This window comes from Lepidochelys kempii, chromosome 15, assembly GCF_965140265.1.
Source record: "Lepidochelys kempii isolate rLepKem1 chromosome 15, rLepKem1.hap2, whole genome shotgun sequence".
Taxonomy (NCBI): domain Eukaryota; kingdom Metazoa; phylum Chordata; order Testudines; family Cheloniidae; genus Lepidochelys; species Lepidochelys kempii.
The window spans coordinates 15,581,517-15,598,405 of NC_133270.1; positions in this window are offsets into that span (position 1 = coordinate 15,581,517).

Below are 16,889 nucleotides of genomic sequence, written 5' to 3' on the forward strand. Positions count from 1 at the left end.
CTACCTTGGGGAGCTGGAGTCCTCTGGTGGTAATAGCTTCTTTCTGATCATTTCCATGGCCTGTGTCCTGCAAGGATCTCAAAGCACTTCACAAACCCTACGTGAAGGATCCCAACACCTTTCAGAGGTGAGTTGTGGTGGATGGGGTGACCTTGCACATCGGTGGGGTGTGCCACACTGGCTGTTTAATAGCATGTAGAGCAATACCCCACAGTACTAGGAGAAGGAAGAATGGGGAACCCAGTAAATGTTCTGGCCCGGACTTAGGGCTAGTAGAAAAACTAAAAATTCCATGTTTCAGAGTAACAGCCGTGTTAGTCTGTATTCGCAAAAAGAAAAGGAGGACTTGTGGCACCTTAGAGACTAACCAATTTATTAGAGCATGAGCTTTCGTGAGCTAAGTGAGGAAGTGAGGTGTAGCTCACGAAAGCTCATGCTCTAATAAATTGGTTAGTCTCTAAGGTGCCACAAGTCCTCCTTTTCTTTTTTTAAAAATTCCATTTTTGCCAAAAATGTCCAAAGGACAATTAAAGGTTTGTCATTTGAAATTTTTCATAATTCTTTTTCTCTCCCTGTTTTTCTTTTTTCTTCTTTCAAAGAAAAAAATCGAAACAGCAAACTTTCTTTGTTGGAATATTTCTTCTGAGAGTGTTCTGGAGTGTCCATCCCACTCCTACTTAATGGAGAAGGTTTTCTCTTACCATTTTCCACTCCTAAAAATAAAAAGAGAGAGTGAGAGTTTCCCTTTTTCCACGGGGAAAAGTGAGGGGTGGAAAGGGCACTAAAACCCAAAAATCTCAAAAGAAAATCAATCACAGAACCTCACCCACCCACTTCTGCAACAGACCCGTAACCTCTGGCCCAGTCACTGAAGGCCTTAAATCATGATTTAAAGACTTCCAAGTTACAGAGAATCCACCATTTATTCTAGTTCAAGCCAGCAAGTAACCTGTGCCCCATGCTGCAGAGGAAGGCAAAACCCCCCAGGGTGTCTGCCAATCTGACCTGGAGGAGAATTCCTTCCTGACACCAAATACGGCAATCAATCAGTTAGACTCTGAACATGTGGGCAAGACCCACCAGCCAGACATGTGGGGAAAGAATTCTCTGTTCTAACTCAGAGCCCTTCCAAACACCACCCCTGCCCCCCACGCTGTGCCCCATCTCCAGCCATTGGAGGTATTTGCTGCTAGCTGTTGAAAATGGGCCATGCGCCATTATAGGCAACCTCATCATACTATCTCCTCCATACACTTATCAGCTCAGGCTTGACACAAGTTAGGTTTTTTGTCCCCGCTACTTCCATTGAAGACTGGAAGTAAGGGTCAATGGTGGTAGGTGGTGTTTTGTTTTAATATTGATAAATTCCAGGGCCAGAAGGAACAGTTGTGATCACTTACTTTGACCTCCTGTATAAACACAGGCCAGAGAACTTCCTCACGTAATTCCCAGAGCAGAGCTTTTAGAAAAATATCGAGTCTTGATCTAAAAATGGTCAGTGATGGAGAATCCCCCACAATCCTCGGTAAAGTTTTCCTGTGGCTAATATGGACCTTTGCTCCCAAACTGACATCACTCACTTTGTTCGGCGGCCTGTGTGAACTGCTGTCTGATTATGAAGTCACTCTTAGACACAGCTGCCCTGGGCCAGGTTACAGCCGTGATCTAGGGATCAGAGTTTCCATAGCATGTTACCGGTACCCAGAACACCGCTGTTTGTTGTAGATGGAGTTGCCAGGCAAGGGACATGGCGGAAAAGGCATCACCCATCCCAGGATGGGCCGGGGAGCGGGTGACCGTGGGAAAGAGTGCAGCTTGTAGTCTGGGATTTTTTTGGTGGGTTGAAGGTTTTTGTTTTTAAACTGCCCCCCAAAAAATAAATAAAAGCAAAGAGAAAAATCTGGACAAACAATTAAATTAGCTAAAAGTAAGTCTGCTCACAAAGCTTGCTTTGCCCATCTTGGCTGACCTTTACACAGCAGCCGGCAAGCTCAAGGAAGGAACAAAGTCGCCAGTCAGCGCTCGCTAGCGTTCCACCAACCCCCAGAGCTTAGAAGCTGCTGCTGCTCCAGAGACTGCTCACAAAATTCCCACTCCTTGCCCCAGGCAACAAACCGCTTTGCACTAGCTCATGTCCGGATTTGTCCTTTTGCAGCCCCATCGCCTTGCCCTCGGCCTCGAAGCTGAGGAGACATCAAAACACCCAGTGTGCCACAGCAAACCTGCTTCAGCTTGAGCCCCTTGTTGATCCAAGAGGTAAGGAAGAGCAGGTGGTTGCTGGCTTTTAGAGGAACCAGCTGCAGTGGAAGCTTCTAAGAGATGCTGAGAAAGGAACATGTGGAATCTGAAACAAGTTCCCTGCTATGCAAACTGGTCTCCCCTCGGCCAGCCTGGTCTCTCCCTCCCCTTTGGCCTGTCTGGTTTGATTTTTCCTGGCTCTACCCATGAAACGGAGAGGCTAACATCAGACTGACTCATTCCCATGCCACCATGTCTCTGTGGGCTGTGCACCATGACCTGTATGAATACAGTTTGAATACGGCAGCCCGGTGCCCCTGGGACAGCCTTGAAGCATGGCTGGCTAGGAGGCTGCTCAGATGTGCCATGGCTCTAGGACAGAAGTTCCCAAAGTGGGACGCACATACCCCTGGGTGACAAGGTTAGTGGGGGGTGTAAGGACCTCCCGGCCCATCCCAGTCCCCCAATGCTGCAGCTGACAACTAGCAGTTCCCCTCTGCTGGGCAGGCCGGCATGGACTCTGGGTCTGCGAGCTGCAGCTTGTGAGTACTGACTCCCTTGTTGGCCAGAGCCTCCTCCTGACCCCGGCCCTTCATTGCAGCCACAGAGCCACGTCCACATCCCCTTCTGGACAGAGCCTGTGCGGGGCATGTTGATGGAGCTGTGCTGAAGGGCTGGGGTCAGGGGCTGTGTCCAGCATGGGGCGGGGCCAGTACTCCTGGGGTGCAGCCTTCCACTCCCCTCCTGGCCCGCCCACCAGCACAGCCCATTCGCTGCCCCAGGGCAGGGAGAGGGAGGTGGATCCTGGCAGCCCAGACCACCTAACAGCCGCAGGGAGGAAAAGGCTTTCGCGACTGTCACAAGGTGAGAAATGCTCCCCATGGCTACCAGGTACCCCTCCCCCGCATGGCCAGCTCCAGCGCTGTATTAACTCTGAGGCCGACAAGGCCTAGGCCTAGGGCAGCAAATTTGCAGGGGGCGGCAAATTTATAATAGCAGCCAGAGGCTGCTTCCCCCCCCCGGTGCTGGTTTGCGCCCTCTGCACTGCCCCAACTCCACCCCTTCCCTGCCCCCTTCCTGCCCCCATTGGTCCCCTTCCCCAAATCCCCGCCCCCCCCCAGCCCCGCCTCCTCTCCTGAGCGTGCCGTGTTTCCACCCCTTCTCCCCTCCTTTGCGAACCTGTTTCATGCACAAACACTGGCAGGGAGCAGGGAGAAGCAAGACCCGGCGGGGTGCTCAGGGGGGGAGGCAGAGGCGAGCTTGGGGTTGGGGGGGGCAGCAATTATTTCTGGGCCTAGGGGCGGCAAATCCGCCACTGGCCAGCTCCCACGAGAGGGGCATGCATGGAACGTGAATCTCCAAAGGGAGGCTCAGCCAAAGAAGTGTGGGAACCTCTGTTCTCGGAGGAAGAAGTCACATGGACAGAAGACTCCCTCGCTTTCCCCAGACCGTGGGCTGCAGAAGGAGGTTGGCTGGACAGGACACAAGTGCATTCTGGGAGCCTGTCCCTCAGAGCTGTGCCCCTTAGCTCAAGGAGCCCTTTCCCAAAAGGGCAGGAGCAGGCCGGCTGGCAAGATGACTGCCAATGCTCTGAAACCCCTTCCCCCAAGTCAGACTGCAGAAGGCTGGCTGCCTGAAGACAAGTTCCCTGTGCTAGTAAAGGGAGACAGAAGAGAAATGAGGAGGATAGGAACATGTCCCAACACCCAGGTGAGATTAGCCCCAGGATGAAGTTTATACCCGAGGAGTGCTGGTGGGAAGAGGGACACCAATTGGAGAACTGATCAGCGCTCTCTCATTGACTTCAGTGGAAAGTGTTTGTCCATTGATCATTGACATAGTCTTCAGCCTTGGGGTCCTTTTGACCCCAATGGCACCAGACATGGGTCTAGTCCCTGTGGTCGATGCAGTGCAAAAGAACGTTGTTGCTCTCCTGGTATCCCCAGGGCTTTGCCATATAACCGGTAGCTTTAAGTGGCTCTGGTGACTTTTTCGTGCTCTGCTGGTGGGACCTCTTTCTGAGCGAGGCAAGGTTGGTCATGATTTCAGTTATTCTACTCTTTCCTCAACGTCCCATGCAATGAGTCTTTCATAGCTCCATGGATTGCCAGCTCAGGTGCCAAGATAGACCATGGGTTTCAAAGGAAAGGGCTGTTAAATACTATGATAAACTTAGCTGCAAAAAGAAGATGAAAGGCAGAACGTTGCCTGTCCATTCCCATGATGAAGAGGCTGCCCTCTTTAATCTCAGCCCCTTGAAGTTGCTCTTCAAGGCCCAGATGTGTAGCAGTGCGACTCCTTCGTTAGCGCAACCCTCCACGAGACAGGCCAATAGCTTTTGGATCTTCAGCTATTAGAGCCAGAAAAGATCATTTCCTCCTTTCTGATATAATCGTTATTCATTAAAATGTGTCATCTTTGCTCGCTAATTTAGTTCCATGCTGTCCTGGCTTACACAGGCTAGGTTTATTAATTACCTTCCTCATTCAAGCGAGGGTGAAAACCTGCCCTTCCTGTCAGGAGTAAGCCATTGGAAAAGGAGTGTTTACTCTTGTTACCCTGCCAAGGTAGGAAAGAGGAGTTCTGGGTGAGTAGCCATAAGGCACAGTAGAGAATAGACAGCATGCACCCCTGGCTAATGTGGCCAGTGGCTTAGGGCCCGCACCCCAACCCACAGCCAGGAGACCATGACCCATTTGGGATTGGGGTGAGCTGGCTAGTCTGGTAGCCAGGCCCCCTTTTTGGAGTAGTTTGGAACTATGCCTACTGCTCCGCACAGAGGAAGAGGCACCATAAATTGACCTCCTGCACTAATGCACCTACCTATAGGTAACTGAGCCTGTGTAGTGAGTTACCTATCAGCAGCCATTTTGTGAGGCAGAGCTGGTGCAGCATGTCAAAAGAGAAATACCCACTGCGCTCTCTCACAGAGGCTTTACTTTTGTTCTGCCTTGATTCCCTCAATCTAAAAAAATAAGTCATGCAGGCTGGAAGAATCTGTTTGCTCTTCCTCGGCAGAAAAGCACATTGGTGCTGGCTCCCGTCACAAGCTGCCTAGCTTCCAAGTGTAAGGACACTGAACTCCTGCTTCAATTAGGGCAAATAGAGCCCTTGCACATTTTTCAATGAACACTCGTTGTGCGGCTCAAGATTGCAGGCACCACTTATTTAGTTTCCTCCCAGGTAGATTAATATTTGAAGGGGAGATTTTGAAAGGCACAACGAAGACTTAGGCACCCAACTCCCATTGACTTCGTCCCTTAAAAAACGCCCTCAAACCCTTAATGGGAAAGTCACTAGCCTCTTGCTCAACAAAACCACAACCGAGCCAAACGTCAAGCCATGATGCGATACCTTTCGAGTACAATAAGCCAAAGGCTGATGTACGTCCTTGGTTGTTCTCAGCCCCAACGTCCATTTAAAGGGACGAACAGGAATAAGGGAGGGGGCTGGCTGAAGCACTATCCCTGCAGAAACTGAAGGACAACTTGGCTAAAACACTGATAAGAATGAGAAGACCTGGAAGACCACAGGTTCAACCGGGCAACTCAAATGGAGGCGCCTTCTGGCCTGCCTGTCAGGTAGTGTAGAATAATTGGTTCAGTTTACTGGAAGTTTGGTCCCAAGGGAAGTGGTGAATTCTCTGTCTCTTAACGGCTTCATAGCTAGACTGGATGCCTTTCCAGAAGACATGCTTTAGTCCCACACCAGTTACTGCACTCAATACAGGGGGAACTGGATGAAATCAAATGGCCTGTGACATACAGGAAGTCAGACTAGATGATGTAATGGTCTCTTCTGGTCTTAAAATCTATGAATATTCTGATCTCTGTTACAGCAGTGTAATTCCAGGGACTTCCATGGCATGGCTGTGACTTTCCACTGGTGTAACAAAAGTCACAATGAGAAAAGGAGTACTTGTGGCACCTTAGAGACTAACCAATTTATTTGAGCATAAGCTTTCATGAGCTACAGCTCACTTCATCAGATGCATGCAGTGGAAAATACAATGTGGACCACAGTAGTAAGAGATGGAAAACAGCTATTAGATATGGCATCTGTCCCTTTGTTAATGCAGGAGCTAGTCCCCAGCTTGCAGATGGATTACATCCTAAATGAACACTGCACTTGATCGTAGTCCTTGTTACACCTTGCCTCCCAAATGCAGGAAGCTTTGTATAAATAATAGTTAAGCTAACTCTATTTGTTACCTGCTTGTTTTATTTGTCACCAGCTATTCTATTTGGCAGTCACCATCTTAGTAGTTTAATGGGAATTGAAGGTTTTTCATTACTCAGGTGAATATGCAGCAGATGGCACATGGTATGCTGCCGTCAGATATTTTCTGTGATGTGCTGTAGCTGTTAGTAACTCATCAGCACTGTCAGATACGTGGTGTCTTGTTGATACCTGTTTACTTGAGAGTGGAGGCTTTTATCCTGTCTGCTTTTTCTCCAAGGTGTTAAAATTTTGACATTGTAAGCCCATGACACCAGCTTCAGAGGAGCTCTGGTTAGCAAATTATGCAGGGGAAAGAGGTGCAATTGTCTCCCAAAGTCATTACTCTAGCCTGGCAGGAGGCATGAGTATAGTTCAGTTACCATACTCGGTCCATGGGAGTCTGTGGTACACTGGGGTTGCGCTCTGGGGATTTTGATCGTTCTCTGTGATGCTCTGAACAGCCCCGCCCCCGATGGAACCAGCTCTAAACTCCAGAATCAAATTTGGGTACCTGGGGGAATCTCTCCGTTATTTATGGAACACAGGGAGAGAGACATGCAAGGGCAGGAGAGAGTGAGAAAAGGGGGTGAGGGCAAATCGAAAAGCTGGGCCACGTCAGTTGCAGAATTGACCCTCTTTTCATCAGGCCAGGCAGTGTGAGTGTTTGGGATTTTTTTTAAACGTGGGCTGCCAGAACGCGTGTGTCTCTGGGGAGAGCAAGACCAAAGCTCAGTTACTGGCTTTAGGCTCTGACAGTTCCCTGGCAACAGGGGCTGGGATCTGGGAGTGTGTGCGTGTGTCTGTGTGTGTTTATATGGGTATAAAGTAAAGGGAGAGACAGTTCCCTTCCCAGCTTTCTATTTCAAGAGGATGAAGTCACCAAGGCAGCAGCTTCTAAGCTCAGCGGAGGGTGAGTCAGAGCTGGGCTTGATTAAAAGCCGCATACAGCACTGAACAGGAATCTGAGTCCAAACCAGATGATGACAATAGCTCATATTATGAGGCCTTTAACATGATGACGTGGAGGGGCAGGGAAGCTAATTAACCCTTTGTGGTGAGCCCTGCATTAGGCTGCATGGGGATGGTCGGGGCTGCAATCTGAAGGGCAGCGAGAGGAGGCTGTAGGCCAAACCAGTCGGATAGTTTTGGAACGAACTGACATTTTAAGACGACAGCCTGGTCCAGGGGGCTGGTAATGGGATAAGGAGTCTTTCACACCAAGATCATTGGCTCAGATGGGGTCCCTGGTTTCATGAGTGGATTTCCACTGGGGCTCTGCATGGCTGAATGGGAGGTGGTCCAACCTGGTGTCTCATCTTTGGTGGCTTTAAATAAGCCTGGGAACGGGGTGGAGCCGAAGCTACAAAGGCAGCATTGCCTCCCCGTGAAGACTAGGGTGTCCTACACCCGCTCAGTGTAGCTGGGACCACTAGGTGGTACAGGGGGCTGGCTGCCACCCCAGCAATGCTCTCTGGGGCACCTTCAGTGAGGACACTGCGGAGCTGACTCACAATGGTAGAGACACACGACCCATGCCTGGGCAGCCCATCTGCAAACCATGTAAACTTCCACAGGCCCTGTCTCGTCTGACTGCAGCAGCACTGCAAGGCAGGAAGGCAGCTACTTGGCATCTCAGGAGGAATTATATGAGAGGAAAGACTGGCAGGGGTGGGTGGGGAATGTCAAAGGGAAATTGCAGAGTGGGGCGGTCTTGTACCTTTAAGGAGCTTTTTCTCTCTCTCTGCTGTTGTAAAAGGCTCCTTGCTGGAGGAGCTGAGCTGAACAGGTGGTGTCCAGCCTGTGGGCAAGCAGAGTGCAGGCATAAGAGTTAAAAATAAAAGGCCACAATCTGTGTGGATTAATAAGAAGCTAAGAGTGGAGGTGATAGGTAAGACAAAGGAGGGGGAGAACGTAAAACTCTAGTCCTCCGGACGCTCACTACTTCCAGCTCTCCCCTCCACGCCTGGGCTCTTCTGGCTCACAGCGGTTTGGCCCAACTTAGCAAACATCACTCACTAATCTCCTGCAACTAGCCCCAAAGCCCCCTATGAAATGGTGATGAGGCAAAGGAGCCGGACAAAGGCAGCCTTTGTCTCTTTGTTAGGGTTGAAATCACTTCTGGGGGGGGGGGGGCATGACTTTGATCCTGCTGTGCTTTCAAAGCCCGCTCCCACAGCCCTGACCTGTTAGAGGACTGATTACAGGGGACAGATGGGGGAGCTCAGACAAAAAACCTCTGGGGTTTGGAACAGATGCTCTTCAACCAGCATTTAAATATTTTCAGTCCGACTTCCCCTTCCCCTGTTGAGCTGTTCTAGGCTGGATGGTCCCCGCTATCATCCTGCGGGATTCACAGCTGTATGATCCCTGCCCTTAGCCATGTGTGGTATCCCAGACAAAACCCCAGCTAGGGTAATGCTACAGCATTTGTGGTGAAAGTAGAGTCTGCCTTTGAAATGAGGGGGCTTTGCCCCGTCTCCAATGGAAACCTGACGCCTAGATGGCGGGCTGGGCCCAGTGAGGACAGCCAGTTTCCAGCAGGGTGGCTCACGCATGGTGGGCCTGTTTGCACCAGAGCTCCTCCTGGGAAGAGCTGCTGCAACTATGGCAAGAGATAATATGATGTATGCAGTCAGTGGGTGGAACTGTCCATGCCCGGCGAGGGAGGGGCACTGCCTGCTCGTTCACAGGACAGCCTGTTGTTTAGAGGATCCCCTCGGGTGGGATTTCTGCACCAGTAACGATCTCCAGCGCATACAAGAAGGTGCCACTGTTCTTGCCCATTTGCATAGCCTGATGTACCATTGTTCATGCAGCCTCTTCTTCCCTCCAGTGCAGTCTCAGGGCCCTTCCCAACATGGCAGCAGGATTCAGTGGGCATAGGAGAGCTCTGGGAGTCAGGAGGCCTGGGTTCTCTTCCTGACTCTGCCATAGACTTGCTATATGAGCTTGGGCAAATCACTGGTCCTTGCCTGTGCAAATAGGGACAGAGATACTTGTCTTTCTAAAGCCCTGAGATCACTGAGTGGGCAGTTACGAGGTAGGTGCATAAGCTACTTATTGTCCCTGCAGATGCAGCCAGCGTAGTGGAGGCTGCAAAACAGATTCCGTCCCAATTTCCTGTCTTCACAAGCTTCTGCCTTGCAGAGTGTTTCACTTTCCTGGCTTGAACTTTCCATGTGCTTTGACTCTGGAGGGTTTGAGCAACAACCCTTCAGCCACTGGGGTGAGACATGAGGACATGCCTATGGCTGTGTGTGACATGGTGTCCATGTACAGATGGCGTTGATGTGCTGCCAAGTTCCAAAGGCTTGTTAATTCTAAAGCCAGGACAAGTGCTGGAGCTGGAGCTTATTAGAGTGCAGGTGGGATAGGGAATGTGCCTATTTACACTCTGCTAGGTGTAGCTCTGGAGAAGGTAAGGGAGGTTGCTACATGCATAAATCAAGGCTTGTAACATGCAGCCTTAGTTGCACCTTGACTAGCAATTGTAGCCAGCACTCATTGACTTTTGGCCAACTGGTAGACCTGGGAACTCTTATTTTCTTCCTGTTAAAAAACAAAGTAAGGAAATTAAATGCAAAAAACTTAAACACAATATTAAGGTTGTACAATTAGATGCCCATAAGTAGGCTTGGCAGAATTTGATTTTCATTTATAATGTTGGCAGGTAATATCAATGTTTTATTTGTAAGCATTTTTTTTTAGATTTGTATCTATTTAAATGTTCAGTTGCAAAAATAATAGGCTGGAGTCACAGTAATTGTTTAATGAAAGTAGACATTGAGAGTCACAGTGAAAGCCTTGTAACCATTAAAACACAAATTATCAACATCACATGTCAAAATATATAAAGTAAGTCTCCTTAAATCAAACTTTCAAGCAGTATTTTTCTTACTTTGCCTAGTTGTACATTTTGGTGATTGATGGAAATATTTTTTCATCCGTGTTTGTGAAATGACATTTTCTGACACTTACTGATAACAATCTAACCCTTTCAAGCATACATATGAGCCAGGAAAAGTGAATGTGAAGACCGAGATTTTGGCATGCACAGAACTCCTAGCCAAGAGGGAGAAGGAAATGGTAGCTGTAAGTCGCCTCTGTGTCATTCTGATTCCAAGTGGTTCCATGGGCTAAAACAGTCCCTCGTTTAACACCTTAAGCCGAGTTGCCTATGGCTGGCAATGCTGCCCAGAACCATCATCTGTGTCTGTGAACCATCACCGAGTTGCCTATTGCTGTGTGGGCCTTACTCCATCCCCGCATTGGAGACATTCTCCCCAGCCATATCTGGGGCTCGTATGCTGCCACAACAGCACAGAGGGACCATAGAAGCAGGCAGATCCCCTTCCACAGCATTAACTCTGTCCCCTTCCATGAATGAATTAGGCCACAGTCCTTAGTTATGTGATCACAGCTTAAGAATGCAGTAGAAAAGACTATGGGGGAGCTGGTAGCAACTCCAATAGTTGGGCTGCCCAGTGTGTTCCATGACGAAGGGTTCTAGGGCTGTGTTTTTTTCTATCTGTTACACTTCCGTTTGTTGCAGCAGGTCTCTGAGGTGAGAGAAGTGCCTTTTCTTTCTCTCTTGAAATTCCATTCAGGCTTATCTGAGATGTAAAAGTTGGTGTCCCTCAGGAAAAGGTTGGCATCCGCCCAAATAATAAGGCAAATGAGCATTCTAAAGACCCAGGCCCTCACAGCAACATCACCACACCTCCCTGCACCAGGCATCACCCTCGCCCCTGGATCATACCATCTAGACCCAGCACATACCCCAACACCACTCCCTTTGGGGTATCCCGTGGGTCAAAATCTCCCCCCTGTACAGTGGGAGAGTCAAGAGGCCAAGCTCCCACGGGATAGACCTAGCACATGGCCCATCCTGCATCCTGGGACAACAGCCTTCTCCTGTTGCAAGCTATTAGTTGGTCCTATAGCTCGACTGACAGCAGTCTTTGCTGAAGGTCAGCGTTCAGATGCAGTTGATGGGTCATGAGTGGCAGGGAGGGAGAAGGATGTTACATTTTTATATATATTTTCCTTTACAAAAATAATTGTAGGCAATTACGTACAATATTCGACGTTAAGAGAGTTCTTTAGGAACCAGTCACACACTGGAAAGTGAAGACTTGCTAGAGTGACCATTGCCCACAGCTGTAATTTGGCCCCTTTGTGCCTGTGCATTATGATACAATCTTTAATTCCTCAGGCCCCCACCTCACTCAGGGCACTGACTGGCTGCACAAGGAAGACGGATTAAAGTTCCCCAAGCTGCCATATACCTGGCATTTCCTAGCGGTCAGTGCTTGGCTTTGTAACCTAAATAACTTCCGTGGGGAAGATCGTAGAGCTTGAGCTTGAGCAGCTAATCTGTCCTGTGATGTATCTGCACAGTGAGAAGAGAGCTAACGCAGCCCTCCAGGCTTTCTTTGCATTTTCTGACGAGTGAATACTTAACCATGGAACTGCAATATTGCATGAGGCCAGGCCTTTTAAGATTGCTGCAGCTGGATGTCCTTGTGGACATCCAGCTGCAGCGATTCGAGACAGCTGCATGTCCACGCTGCTGCCGCAAGCCCAGGAGTGTGGGCGGCTGAAAAGCGGCAGAGGCCTCAGCCTTCTTGCTCAGCTCACAGGATGTTGCTTAAACGCCAGTCTGAGGAAACACTCAGGCTCTAGCCTGTCCCTGTGCAGACTGCAGTGGGCTTCTCCCCGCACCCCGCAATCCTTATGCACTGGCTGAAAAGTTCCTGCAGCTGCTTCACGGCCAGCAAGAACAATACAATAGCAGTAGCAAAGGGTCAACCTGGCCACAAACCTGACAAGAAGCTGAGCTGTGCTTCCTGAAGCACTTCCTCTGTCTGCTTTAACCAAATCCAGTCTGGCCAGGCCAAAGGATGAACAGGGGACTGGATATGCTGGGGTTTTCTTTCTGAACAAGGGGGACCTTAAAGCCCTGGGCACCACTCACATGCCTAGTCAAAATAAGTCATTTGCCCAGCTATAGCTTGCGGGTCTCATCGTACTTAAATACTAATGCATCAATGCTCTCAATACCCTTGCACAGAGGGAATGTAATCTTAGCCCCATCTGACAGCTGGGCCTCAGAAATGAGCCCAAGGTCCCATACTAGGTCAATGGCAGAGCCAGAAATGGAGTGTGGACCTCCTGACTGCCAGCCCAATGCCTTAACCACAAGAACCTCCTCAACTGCTGTAAGTACCCATTGGGTGAGTTTGCTGTAAAGTGGGTGCTCTAGATCTGGCATGGCTATATAAATCTCTACATTTCAGGGACCCCCAAAGTTAGACACGGAGGGCTCCACTGGCAGCTTGCACCTAAGTGATGCACCTCTGTGTACGATTCTTAATTCTCACAGCCCTGCTCTTAGTTTATGTTTGTACCATTTGATGAGCAAAAACAGCTTGTCAATTTCACCAGTAATACAAGCCTGCATCTGACCAGCTTTGTTCTCACAGTAGATAGTGGGTAGAAACCCGTTGCCTATTATGACACTGGTGGCTTCAGTACCCTTGGTGCTGCACTTTGATCATCCCAGTTCTACAACAAACTCAAAAAGGTCACACTACCCGGGGTTTCCCTTTCTAAAATACATGGCTTCTGCCTCCCCAGTCCCATTTCAACTGTAGCAGGACTCCTCTGATGACACGGACTTCAGCATAGGGGCAAAAAGGAACAAGGGCGAATTGTTATAAAGAGGGTGGTGATTTACAGGGGGCTTAATCCCCTTAAACAGACCGATCCAAAATGTTTTGGGTCAAGAGAGCCCAACTTCAGAAGCAAGGTATAGCACTATCCAGCCTGTTGGGCTGGCAGCTGGCATGCAGTAACTACAGAGCAGAAGGCGGCCTGTTATCATTGGGGTGGTGTGCAGGTCCCGCATGTTTAAGGGCTGACTTTGTTTTTTGGCTAGTGAGAGCTTTCTTTTGGGAGGGGAGGTCAAAGCTGTTGCAGATACAAATCTTGGCTTCCAGGTTCTTCCTTGCAGTTGCAACACAGGGTGGTTAAATTCCCCCAGACGGTCAAGATAAGAAATTAACTTTCCGAAGAAAGAGAAAGAAAAAAAGGAAGTGAGAAATTCCCCTGGCCTCTGGCCCAGCGCCATAACCCAGTGTTGCCCAGGGAAGGGGGTGGACTCTCCTTCCTGGGGCTGGCAGTATTTACAGTTTATTTGCCTCCCCAAGGAACAATGTTGAACCTTGGTGTTTCATAATTTTTTTTTTGTTTTTAAACCTGCTTCCTGAAATGAGGTTTCCTGTTAGCATCTCTTTCATTCCAGACAGTGTGGGGGTTTCCCGGCAAGGGTGTTTTGTAATAGACTTCCCAGCGGTGGGTGACTTCAGCTGGGTCTGACCTGCTTAGGCTGGCTGTGAATAAGACCTTGTCGGCTTGACTTTCAGTGGTGCTGCGTGCGTGCTGCTCCCACTGACTTCACAGGAAGCCGAGGATGCTCAGCACCCCTGCAAATCGGACGATATGTATTCACAGAGCTGGGGAACTATTCCAGTCCTCCCTGCTGATAGTGCCTACCTGGCAGTACCATGGGCTACTCCTATTTGGGCCAAACAACTGATACGCAAACCGATTCATTTGACTAGTTTCACCTTTTTCTTTCCTGTGTGTGAACTGTATTTGAACAAATTGTGACTCAGCATCTCACAGCCACTGTGTAAGGCAACAAGAGCTGGAAGATACCAGGGGCTGGAAAGGCAAAACGGATGCAGCTTTGCTCTCGCTGGTAGCTTGGATACAGGTTAGAACCTTAGAACCTTTCTCGATTACAAGTTAAGTAAGCAAGATAGTGGGGTGGTTAGGCTGCTTTCATCTTCTGACAGATCTAGCCCGACAAACATTTTGGGGGTAGTGTTTTCAGAACGGCTGGTAAAGTGTTTGGAACCAGAAGGACCTGATTCCATTGTTGTATTAGTTGCTTCATTTGGTCTGTAGCCAAGAGAGACCTGGACTGAAGATTGAACCTAAGGAAGGTTTTGGATTCCAGTTCCAAAACCCTGCTGGCTGCTCCTGCCTTGCTGTCCCTGAGCTAGATGCTTTGGCTCTGGCTTTATACACAGCTCTACCCTGTAGGCGATTTCTGCTTATCTCAATGCCATGCTGCTGTTGTGTGGCTGAATGAGTACGACTGTGAGAGCCCCAGTTTGAAAAACACCCTGACAATTCATTTGAAACAGTTAGGAATTCGGTTAGGAATCTTGGCTGCTCTTAACTTTGCAAGTATTGGGGAGAAGAGGGGAGCTAAGAAATCTACAGTACAAAGTTCTAGGCTCAGCTCAGCCATAAAGCAGAGTTGGCTGGACTGAGATAATTCTGCTGCAATTGTCAATTCGAAACTGCACAAGGAAAATGATACATAAATGGCTCCTGAGCTGCCGTTTGCTAAACAACAGGGAACTGAATGACATGTAAATTACATGCAAACTATGACTCCACGGCATACAATGCTGCATCCAATCGGATTTTATATCTATAGAGACAGGACTGGTTCAGCTGTGAGGCTTTGTTTTTAAATAGAGGGTAGTTCTGGCCTCCTGTTCAGTTCAACACAGTGGGGATGATGACCACGTAGTGCAAGGCAAGCAGAGTGGGCTTATTGTACAGCTAAAGCTGCGTGGTCTATCTGCAGAATTAGCAAGGGAGTTGGCTGTATCAGTGTCAACCATCAGCAGCAGGCGGCTTAGGTGGCCGAGTGCTGGCAATTCTGGTTCTCACAGTAGCTAGGGCAAAGGTCCCTATATAATGTAGGTGGGTGGGATGGACGGACGCACACACACAGTTTGCTCAGTCACTAGAGGCAGCTTCAAACAAGGTCTGCCAGTACCAGCTTCTCTGCCCTTGGGCCTGCAGGTGCCTCAGGGGCACGCAACACAAAGAGGCAAATACCCCCCTCTGTTAAACATGCACCGCTCCTCTGGCAAGAGCCGGGGGCTGGAACAATTTGTGTAGTGGGGGTGCTCAGAGTAATTGAACCCAACTGTAAACTCCGTACATGATGGACCCCATTACAAGCCAGTTCCAGCACCTCTGCCCTCGTGTACCATGAACAAACACTGAGCAAGGGCCCAGGGCTCTGTCCTATCCCAGTGCCATGGGGCTCGTAGATATTAAACGGGAATGCTGCCACCTCCAAGCCCTCTTGCTAGCAGCCTAAGCTACAACCTTGGGGTGTGGGCCCTGTCTGCTGAGGGGAACTGGGGGTATAAGTAGAAGCCTCTTTCCCCCGGACAAAGGGCAAAAAGCTTAACAAGGTCTCCTGGGTGCAGTGACACAACCTTTGCCTCCAGCCAGCCTTCCAGGCAAACAGGTGAGTCACTGCAGGGGAATTGCGCTTCACTTAAACCCCAAAGGCTGGAGCTTACGGTGCCATGCTGAGAGCAGCCTGGCTGGGGCTGTAAAACCCATTATTTAAAAGCGTGTGGGGGGAGTGGATTTTATAGCCACTGAAGGGCTGCTGACCATTGTTTTTCAAAGGAAATCCACATCAAAGTACAGGGCAGGAGATCATTGGTAGGTGCCTGCAATCACTAACCTCTGAACTGTTACAAGACTCTTGTTCCAGGCCACAAACGGTAAAAGACTGGCACACAGCATTCTTATACAAATGTCTCACAACCAGTGCTCTGCCCTCGCAGGGGAGAGTAGGGTCACAAGTGAAATGAGTTTAGCGTGCTCAGCCCAGTGCCTACCATTCGCAACACAAAACTAACACAAGATTTGCATGCATGGCAAGCTGGCTCCACTCACAAAAGGACCATCACAGAGACTGAGGTAAAAAGAAAAGGAGGACTTGTGGCACCTTAGAGACTAACCAATTTATTTGAGCATAAGCTTTCGTGAGCTACAGCTCACTTCATCGGATGCATACTGTGGAAACTGCAGAAGACATTATATACACCAAGACCATGAAACAATACCTCCTCCCACCCCACTCTCCTGCTGGTAATAGCTTATCTAAAGTGATCACTCTCTTTACGATGTGTATGATAATCATTGTATTGGGATGCAGGATGCAGGAAGTGAGCTGTAGCTCACGAAAGCTCATGCTCTAATAAATTGGTTAGTCTCTAAGGTGCCACAAGTACTCCTTTTCTTATTGTGAAGAGAGTTGTCACTTTGGATGGGCTATTACCAGCAGGAGAGTGAGTTTGTGTGTGGGGGAGTGGAGGGTGAGAAAACCTGGATTTGTGCTGGAAATGGCCCAACTTGATGATCACTTTCGATAAGCTATTACCAGCAGGACAGTGGGGTGGGAGGAGGTATTGTTTCATGATCTCTGTGTGTATATAATGTCTGCTGCAGTTTCCACGGTATGCATCCGATAAAGTCAGCTGTAGCTCACGAAAGCTCATGCTCAAATAAATTGGTTAGTCTCTAAGGTGCCACAAGTC